Below are 11483 nucleotides of genomic sequence, written 5' to 3'. Positions count from 1 at the left end.
TGATCATGTCGTAAATACGTGATAAGCTGACCATGCTCCATTTTACGTACTTGAGAAAGAGAAGGCTTATCGATGTTTTTGATTCAACTGAAAATGAAGAGTTATATTACGTATACTGATCAAGAGAACATAGAGGGTAACTCCTAGTCTACCATCATCATCATTTCCTTTCGGCCTTTGTCCCAGGGCCGGCCTTACTACTGTGGATTTGGCAGTGTTAATTGGAGAGGGTGGCCAGATGCCCTTTCTGTCACCACCCCGAAACCCCTGGGGATGGAATTAGTGTACCCCAGCTGTCTGTGTCCAGTGTAAGCCATGAAATAGTGCGAATGTTTTCAAATGTCTGCGAGACGTGTAACTGAGGCGGAACATGGAGACCAGCCCTGTATTCACCTAGTGGGATGTGGAAAACCGCCTATAAACCACATCCAGACTGGCTAGCATACCAACCCTCGTCGTTAATCCGCCGGACGGATTCGATTTCGGGCCGGCGCGCCTACCTGATTCTCGGCTACCCTGGCGGGTACAGTAACTCCTGCTCTACCATTGTAGTCTAAACGCAGCCATCAACATCCTTCTCTGGGACGAGAAAAGCTCATCTTAACGTTCTCTGTTTCCCCTTCTGTATCCTAGCCTTTTACCACTTAATCTACATCTACATCTACATCTACATCTATGTGTATGTTTCTTCCGAAGTTGGATAGCTATTTTACTCAGTCTACAGTGTAGCTGAGCGGAGCCTGACAATCTTCATACCTTTTATAATGCCACTTGTTGATTGTACTTGTGTAGTACATGTGTTATCAGCCACTGGTTCCCATGTTAAATCTAGTTTTGGCAACACTAGATGGACGTGCCCATTCCAGCAAAGATGGTCTTCCCTCATTTTCCCTCTCCCTATCATATAATATCGTTCGTGATATGGTCAGTTACGGTTACGCCTGTTTTCCAATGAAGCACAGATATTTATGTAAGCGTCTTTAGTTGCGACGGTTACCATATTGTGCCATATAGTGCTACAGGGTGAACGATCATCTTGTGTTTCTTGACCTTTCGATGGACTGCAGTTTTTTGTTTGCTTCACGTACCTCAGTGAGCACCCATCATCGTATTTGAGCTACGTTTATCACATGCATTTAAATGCTACAGATGCTGCTTTCACTTTGTAGGTGCGACGCAGAATATTACTATACGTCCACTTCTTTACGTTTTTTATGAGTAGAAACAGTTTGGAAGAACTCAGTTTTTAGAATATTTAACCGAGATCAAGACTGATTGATTTGATCATACTCTGCCCTGATATGTCGCTGCAATTTAGGTTTTGTGGAACAGAAATGATCATAGTAGAACAAGGGACAGGCTAGTTTCTACTGCAGTTCTTATTCGCGACCAAAGTAAGCAAACAATATCTCTTACCAATGATGCAGCCCAAAGACCAACTGTCTCCAGAAGACAGGTCAGCTGGACAATTCACGCAGATTTTAGGGGTTCTGCTCAGTATTTTAGTATTTTCACCCAGGTGATGAGATGTTCATGCACCATGCGGTCATGGTGAACAATCCAAATAGGTCGCTGTGGAATACGATCAAATTCTTTTTCAAAACCGAAGTGTGTACTGTGGATTGGTGTGGCTGTCTATCGACGTTACCAATGACTTAATGGGTACCGAAGATGGTATTAGTTTACGGAATCTCACACTTTTCAGGAATCTATATGAAGTGGCCAACTATTATTTCAAATATCTTCATTGTATAGGGTCGAAAAAAATGCAGTGACTAGAACACAAAGTGGAGTCACCCTTTTTCCTGAAGCTGATAATGATTATTTTTGTCAATGACACACTAAGTATATATCAGATAAAAGATATTGTTTTGAATAACTGTCAGCCGGGATATCCATCCAAGACAGAGTTTCTCCCGAAGTTGTACGTTCTGTCATCTACGCCAGGGCATTTAAAATGTTTCATGATGTTCACCGCTCTAGTTACTTCCGCAAAACTAATAATTTCGGTTCAGTCATTAAATGCCCTTCCTTCCAGAATTAGCCAGTGCTGTAATTCTATTTGATGACCTGGTTAAAACTAAGTTCCGACTTCTGTGAAATATAACGCTGTAACCTCCCCCTCACTTACCGACCTTAATGACAGTGAAAAATGAAACCGCGTGTACCTAATGGGAGTTTTGGATAAGCAATCGTCACCGAAGTTAACCTGTCGGTAAAGAGGGAGGAAAGGGTTACATCTAAATGAAAGGAAATGTGCTAATGAAACTGGTGGAAATTAATTTTGAAAAGGGGTAAAGTTAATAAAGAAAGTAAATGTGCAGCCGTTACGTTAACAATTAACTAGCGATAATTAGGTATTTGAGATTTGGGGGAAATCACGGTCGCCAGTCCTAAGGACAATTACTATAGTAACTGAAAAAGAAAGGTTATTACACATATAATTAGCACTAGAAGCGTGGCAACTGAAGGTTGACACGCGTAGTGTGAAAACTGAAAGTTCGTCAGAAGTAATAAATTTCGCTACACCCTGACTTAATTTAGCAAAAGAATTAATAAAACCGGAAAATCGAAAGTTAATTTAGTGACTGAAGTTAATAGTGAGCTTTCTTTCTGAAGCACATCGAAATTCAGTAAAATACGGTTAGTCTTGGACTACCTCAACAATCATTTCAAAAGCTACTTGAATCTACGCAATTTAGAAAGAAGAGATTTAACTTTGAGCCTGAATTAAATGATTCTGAACAATTAACAATAGTAAAATATAGTACGTACCAAGCTGAGCTGCAGTCACAGGTAAGCTAAAATATGGTAACAAAACTCGCACTCTTAATTTGTGCTTGTGTAATCTGAATATTGTAGCCAGCTAACTGAACTTTGAAATTAAAGCAGTGAAATAGAATATTACTTTAATGCTGGCGTTTGAATTTCAATGACACTCGGGTTCATTCCGGAAAAGGAAGGGACTCTGCTTGGTAATGCAATTGGGACAATGAGCAACAAACGTTCATGCTAAATTGCTGTAATTATAGCGACGAAAATGGAACAGTTTGAAAAGCTGAGGTCTGCCATACAGTTCTAAAACTTTACGTGCGTCCAGTCTTCCTTGTCGGTTGATTGAAGGTTTGAAGCCGTCGGTCGAGGAGGTGGCGACAGTCACTCATTGTCGGCCGTCGCTGTTGCAGAAGCTGGATGTAGGCGCGCCTTCTTCTCGACACGGTCACCAGGCGAAACGGGCTCTTGATGTGCGCCAGCTAAGGCTTCCCGTCCGCGACACCATGTCAGAAACTATCATCGCAAGTCGAGCGCAATTACATGCTGCCAAACCCCGAAAGCGCGGCAACTCGCGGGAGCGTCACACAACACACCTGCTCCACTCGCTACTCCAGCCAGACTCCCTCTGCTCAGCAAGCGCTACACGCGGCAGAGTTAACACTACCAAAGATCCTACACACTTTGATTCTTCACACGACCTATCGACGTAATCGTTCGATAGCAGTCTTCCCTAGGCAAGACCCAGCGTAAAAATACAAATAATATTTACGAAACAAACCAATTATACATCGACATAAATGTATAAATATATATATACAAACAGTAAAACAATTACAATATACAAAGAGACAGAAATGTCATATCTTGAGGTAACAAAGCAAGGAAAAAAAATAGTACAATAGATGGAAATAGGAGGCTATGCATTTCCGGCGTTACAACGCTCATTTCGCCTTGACGAAACGTAATGCTCGATAACATCGAGACTTCTTTTCTGTACGTGGTCACCTTAAATAGTTTCTTTACTCTATCTAGCGTATTTAGACACTCATATACACTCCTGGAAATGGAAAAAAGAACACATTGACACCGGTGTGTCAGACCCACCATACTTGCTCCGGACACTGCGAGAGGGCTGTACAAGCAATGATCACACGCACGGCACAGCGGACACACCAGGAACCGCGGTGTTGGCCGTCGAATGGCGCTAGCTGCGCAGCATTTGTGCACCGCCGCCGTCAGTGTCAGCCAGTTTGCCGTGGCATACGGAGCTCCATCGCAGTCTTTAACACTGGTAGCATGCCGCGACAGCGTGGACGTGAACCGTATGTGCAGTTGACGGACTTTGAGCGAGGGCGTATAGTGGGCATGCGGGAGGCCGGGTGGACGTACCGCCGAATTGCTCAACACGTGGGGCGTGAGGTCTCCACAGTACATCGATGTTGTCGCCAGTGGTCGGCGGAAGGTGCACGTGCCCGTCGACCTGGGACCGGACCGCAGCGACGCACGGATGCACGCCAAGACCGTAGGATCCTACGCAGTGCCGTAGGGGACCGCACCGCCACTTCCCAGCAAATTAGGGACACTGTTGCTCCTGGGGTATCAGCGAGGACCATTCGCAACCGTCTCCATGAAGCTGGGCTACGGTCCCGCACACCGTTAGGCCGTCTTCCGCTCACGCCCCAACATCGTGCAGCCCGCCTCCAGTGGTGTCGCGACAGGCGTGAATGGAGGGACGAATGGAGACGTGTCGTCTTCAGCGATGAGAGTCGCTTCTGCCTTGGTGCCAATGATGGTCGTATGCGTGTTTGGCGCCGTGCAGGTGAGCGCCACAATCAGGACTGCATACGACCGAGGCACACAGGGCCAACACCCGGCATCATGGTGTAGGGAGCGATCTCCTACACTGGCCGTACACCACTGGTGATCGTCGAGGGGACACTGAATAGTGCACGGTACATCCAAACCGTCATCGAACCCATCGTTCTACCATTCCTAGACCGGCAAGGGAACTTGCTGTTCCAACAGGACAATGCACGTCCGCATGTATCCTGTGCCACCCAACTTGCTCTAGAAGGTGTAAGTCAACTACCCTGGCCAGCAAGATCTCCGGATCTGTCCCCCATTGAGCATGTTTGGGACTGGATGAAGCGTCGTCTCACGCGGTCTGCACGTCCAGCACGAACGCTGGTCCATCTGAGGCGCCAGGTGGAAATGGCATGGCAAGCCGTTCCACAGGACTACATCCAGCATCTCTACGATCGTCTCCATGGGAGAATAGCAGCCTGCATTGCTGCGAAAGGTGGATATACACTGTACTAGTGCCGACATTGTGCATGCTCTGTTGCCTGTGTCTATGTGCCTGTGGTTCTGTCAGTGTGATCATGTGATGTATCTGACCCCAGGAATGTGTCAATAAAGTTTCCTTTTCCTGGGACAATGAATTCACGGTGTTCTTATTTCAATTTCCAGGAGTGTAGTTCTCGATGGAGTTTTCTCTTATTTCACTAAAGCCATCTGTGCTTCCCCATAGTGAGCACACAATTCTGCCAGTTTTCTTCTGCAATTTGTTTAACATTAGCTTTCTCTCTTGTGCTAAATTCTGTACACATACCGATCAGTCATATTTGCTTGTCAGTACTTTCGACAGCCTAACTTAGTAACGACAAGGCTTCATTTGAATGTGATATTGAAGTAATCGCTGAGTGTTGAATGGGTAGATTTGCTTGAGGTGTGTTGATACGTTAAAGTGTGATTTTAATTGAAAACGTTGTTTTTTAGTTGTTTTAGTATATATTACGCTGAAGCTCCATGTCTTATAAGGGAGTTCGTGTACTGCCTCCAAACCAAACAGCAACGTCGCCAGCTCGAATACCAGTGAAAGGTACGGGGGTCCAACAAAAATATGGAAACATCGTGAGAAATGCGTGCATAAGATAATACAAATGCTGGCCATGTCTACAGGTAGCGCTGTTGCATTTCATCACGAACGGCGCCAGTGCAATGTCCTCAGTGCGTTGAAAGTGTAAGTCATGGTCGGAACAGTGTTTTGTGTAGTTGTGAGTGCATTATATTGGAGTTCAGTGCATGCCAAGGTAGACAAACTGTTGCTGATCGTATTATGGATGCCTCCGTAACCGAGACATCCGAAGTGTTTGGTGCTTGAAGAGACACCGTTTCGTCAGCACGACTGTGAATTGTACACTATTGGCCATTAAAATTTCTACACCACGAAGATGACGTGCTACAGACGCGAAATTCAACCGACAGGAAGAATATGCTGTGATATGTAAATGATTAGCTTTTCAGAGCATTCACACAAGGTTGGCGCCGGTGGCGACACCTACAACGTGCTGATATGAGGAAAGTTTCCAACCGATTTCTCATACACAAACAGCAGTTGATCGGCGTTACCTGGTGACACGTTGTTGTGATGCCTCATGTAAGGAGGAGAAATGCGTACCATCACGTTTCCGACTTTGATGAAGGTCGGATTGTAGCCTACCGCGATTGCGGTTTATCGCATCGCGACATTGCTGCTCGCGTTGGTCAGCAGTCGAGATGACAGGCATCTTATCCGCACGGCTGTAACAGATCGTGCAGCCACGTCTCGATCCCTGAGTCAACAGATGGGGACGTTTGCAAGACGACAACCACCTGCACGAACAGTTCGACGACGTTTGCCGCAGCATGGACTATCAGCTCGGAGACCATGGCTGCGGTTACCCTTGACGCTGCATCATAGACAGGAGCGCCTGCGACGGTATACTGAACGACGAACCTGGGTGCACGAATGGAAAAACGTCATTATTTCGGATGGATCCAGGTTCTGTTCACAGCATCATGATGGTCGCATCCGTGCTTGTCGACATCGCGGTAAACGCACATTGGAAGCGTGTATTCGTCATCGCCATACTGACGTATCACCCGGCGTGATGGCATGGGGTGCCATTGGTTACACGTCTCGGTCACCTCTTGTTCGCATTGACGGCACTTCGAACAGTGGACGTTACATTTCAGATGCGTTACGGCCCGTGGCTCTACCCTTCATTCGATGCCTGCGAACTCCTGCATTTCATCAGGATAATGCACGACCGCATGTTGCAGGTCGTGTACGAGCCTTTCTGGATACAAAAAATGTTCGACTGCTGCCCTGGCCAGCACATTCTCCAGATCTCTCACCAACTGAAAACGTCTGGTCAATTGTGGCCGAGCAACTGGCTCGTCACAATACGCCAGTCACTACTTTTGATGAACTGTGGTATCGTGTTGAAGCTGCATGGGCAGCTGTACCTGTACACGCCATCCAAGCTCTGTTTGACTCAACGCCCAGGCGTGTCAAGGCCGTTATTACGGCCAGAGGTGGTTGTTCTGGGTACTGATTTCTCAGGATCTACGCACCCAAATTGCGTGAAAATGTAATCACATGTCAGTTCCAGTATAATATATTTGTCCAATGAATACTCGTTTATCATCTGCATTTCTTCTTGGTGTAGCAATTTTAATGGTCAGTAGTGTATTTCCCCTGGCTACTAATCACCAGATCTCAATCGTTATCCACTTCCATTACAGTTACCTCAACTTGCCATTATTTTGTAGGAAGAATGATACAGAATTCTCTCGAATTTATCCATTCCGAGAGGACTGGAAGCTGTTTGAATGTCAAATTGTTTCCTACAGAGTTTTAGGCATGGTAATGTGTTGTGTTTTTGATGATTCTACATTTTTGTTCACCAATTTGTGTGTCTTATATTTATGCAGTGTTTTTTCTTCGACTTTTTTTAACTTAGAAATTCAAAATTTCATTATAGTTCGTGAATTCTTGGAAAGAATTGAGATATTAACCGCAATTATAATCATTATTAGACTTGAAAATTGCGACTACAAAAAAAAAATTGTTCAAATGGCTCTGAGCACTATGGGACTTAATATCTATGGTCATCAGTCCCCTAGAACTTAGAACTAGTTAAACCTAACTAACCTAAGGACATCACACACACCGAGTCATCACGAGGCAGAGAAAATCCCTAACCCCGCCGGGAATCGAACCCTGGAACCCGGGAAGCGAGAACGCTACCGCACGACTACATGTATCGTATCAGCACGCATGCAGAGAGGTTCTGCATTTTATTCCAGTGCTTAGAACTGTGCCTTCTTACAGTGTCTGCTCTGGTCTTCCAATACGTTATGCAATTTGATACCGTTCTCTGTCAATATGCATAACAATTTAAGTTCACCGGTCAAAATATTAGTCACCCCAGTGCGCACAGATGAATCGTTAAGCCTTTACAGATGGAACAGCGATCTAGTCACATGCTTAACCGCACAAGCACGGCCTCTACATGAACATAAAGCAGTAGCGTTCCGGGAGACATTTATGTTTCAAGTGGACGTTGTGCGTAATCATCGGTAAATGTAAGGACGTGACAGAGTGGCGAAACGGACAATCGCTTTTTGCCGTGCTCATGGCCATACCTCGTGTAAAGTTGCTGGATTTGTTGACGTTTCACGTCGGACTGTTCAACGTGTCTACAACATTGGTGTGGCCACGAAACAAGGCGTCAGAATTGTGGCCGGTAAAAGATGCTGAAAATGTGTGAATTTCTAAGGGACCAAACAGCTAAGGTCATCGGTCCATAGACTTACACACCACTTAAACTAACTTTTGCTAAGAACTACACACACACCCATGCCTGAGGGAGCACTCGAACCTCCGGCGGAAGGGGCCGATCAATCCGTGACATGGCGCCTCTAACCGCGCAGCAACTCCGTGCGGCAGAAGTTTCTGACGGAGAGGGACCAGAGATGCGTTTCATGGCTTGTGAATCAAAATCGCTTCCAAACACGGCAATAATTTCTGCAGGTGTAGAATGAAGATACGTACCAACATGTCAGCGAGGGGACATTGCAATGGGAACTGCGTGAAATCATCATTTGTAGTCTGTCGCCTCGAAAGTGTCCATTGCTCACACATACACATAAAGACGACACAGCAAATATCATTGAGCTGAAAGAAGTTTTGACTAGTTTTCTAAACACTCCCCCACCCTATTAAATCTCGTTTGGCCTGAAGAGTCACCTGACTTGAAACATATAACAAGATCTCTTGGACATGTTGGAACACAGCGTAAGACTCCGACATCATCAACCCTACAATTTCGTGGAGCTGCGACATTAAATCCATAGCTAGTGGCTTAGCCTGGATACGATGTACTCTACTGGCCATTAAGATTGCTACACCAAGAAGAAATGCAGATGACAAACGGGTATTCATTGGACAAATATATTATACTAGAACTGACATGTGATTACATTTATCGCAATTTGGGTGCTAGATCCTGAGAAATCAGTACCCAGGACAACCACCTCTGGCCGTAATAACGGCCTTGATACGCCTGGGCATTGAATCAAACAGAGTCTGGATGGCGTCTACAGGTACAGCTGCCCATGCAACTTCAACACGATAGCACAGTTCATCAAGAGTAGTGACTGCCGTATTGTGACGAGCCAGTTGTTCGGCCACCATTGACCAGACGTTTTCAGTTGGTGAGAGATCTGGAGAATGTGCAGTCTAACATTTTCTGTATCCAGAAAGGCCCGTACAGGACCTGCAACATGCGGTCGTGCATTATCCTGCTGAAATGTAGGGTTTCGCACGTATCGAATGAAGGGTAGAGCCACCGGTGGTAACACATCTGAAATGTAACGTCCACTGTTCAAAGTGCCGTCAATGCGAACAAGAGGTGACCGAGACGTGTAACCAATGGCACCCCATACCATTACGCCGGGTGATATGCCAGTATGGGGAAGACGAATACACGCTTCCAATGTGCGTTCACTGCGATGTCTCCAAACACGGATGCGACCATCGTGATGCTGTAAACAGAACCTGGATTCATCCGAAAAAATGACGTTTTTCCATTCGTGCACCCAGGTTCGTCGTTGAGTACACCATCGCAGGCGCTCCTGTCTGTGATGCAGCGTCAAGGGTAACCGCAGCCATGGTCTCCGAGCTGATAGTCCATGCTGCTGCAAACGTCGTCGAACTGTTCGTGTAGATGGTTGTTATCTTGCAAACGTCCCCATCTGTTGACTAAGGCATCGAGACGTGGCTACACGATCCGTTACATCCATGCGGATAAGCTGCCTTTCATCTCGACTGCTAGTGATACGAGGCCGCTGGGATTCAGCACGGCGTTCGGTATTACCCTCCTGAACCCACCGGTTCCATATTCTGCTAACAGTCATTGGATCTCGACCAACACGAGCAGCAATGTCGCGATACAATAAACCGCAATCGCGATAGGCTACAATCCGACCTTTATCACAGTCGGAAACGTGATGGGACGCATTTCTCCTCCTTACACGAGGCATCACAACAGCGTTTCACCAGGCAACGCTGGTCAACTGCTGTTGGTGTATGAGAAATCGGTTGGAAACTTTCCTCATGTCAGCACGTTGTAGGTGTCGCCACCGGTGCCAACCTTGTGTGAATGCTCTGAAAAGCTAATCATTTGTATATCACAGCATCTTCTTCCTGTCGGTTAAATTTCGCCTTTGTAGCACGTCATCTTCGTGATGTAGAAATTTTAATAGCTGGTAGTGTATAAAAAATCTCTTGGACATGTTGGAACAGAAACTCCGAGACCATCACCCTACAATTTGGTGGAGCTGCGATATCAAATCCATAGCGAGTGGTTTAGCTTGGATACGATGTACCTGCACAGCCTTGTGGACTTCCTTCCTAACCGAATCCAGGCGGTTATCAAGTCCAGTCGCGGAATTACAAAGTATTGAATGATGCTTGTGTTGTGTACTACGTAGTACACAACGGTAATGACAGGTGGCTATAGAGATATGAATCAGCTGTCGTTGTAGCAAAGGTGGACAAAAGGAGAAATGATTAGTGAGCAGGTAAATACAGTAAACAGAACCCACCAGGGTATCCGAGAGCGCTAACGCGCTGCTTCCTGGACTCGCGTAGGCGAGCCTGCACCCGGATCGAATCCGCCCGCTGGATTGACGGCGAGAGCTGGTGTGCCCGCCAGCCTGGATGTGGTTTTTAGGCGGTTTTCCATATCCCGCTAGTTGAATATCAGGCTGGTTCCCACGTTCCGCCTCAGTTATACAGCTCGCAGACATCTGAACACATTCACACTATTTCATGGATTCCACTAGACACAGACAGTTGGGGTGCACTAATTCCGTCCTGGAGGGTACAGGGTGGCGGCAGGAAGGGCATCCGGCCACCCCTTAACATTGTCCGCCGCTCGTGGTCTCGCGGTAGCGTTCTCGCTTCCCGAGCACGGGGTCCCGGGTTCGATTCCCGGCGCGGTCAGGGATTTTCACCTGCCTCGAGATGACTGGGTGTTTGTGTTGTCCTCATCATTTCATCATCATCTAGGAAAGTGGCGAAATTGGACTGAGCAAAGATTGGATAATTGTACGGGCGCTGATGACCACGTGTTGAGCGCCCCACAAACCAAACATTATCATCATCACCCCTTAACATTAACATGCCAAATCCGATTAACCATGGCCGACCCTGCATCACCGCGGCAAGCGATAGAAGATAGAAATATAGTAAACAGAAGCTTTACATAAGTTGTAACTTTCTCGAAGCGTAGTAGGACTCTTTACAAAAGAATGTGCAGCAATAAAGTCCAGCTAATAAAATAGCAACATGAGCATCGTAGGGTGAGGCACTCTTA

This window comes from Schistocerca cancellata, chromosome 4, assembly GCF_023864275.1.
Source record: "Schistocerca cancellata isolate TAMUIC-IGC-003103 chromosome 4, iqSchCanc2.1, whole genome shotgun sequence".
Classification (NCBI taxonomy): Eukaryota; Metazoa; Arthropoda; class Insecta; order Orthoptera; family Acrididae; genus Schistocerca; species Schistocerca cancellata.
This window is presented reverse-complemented; position numbering follows the sequence as displayed.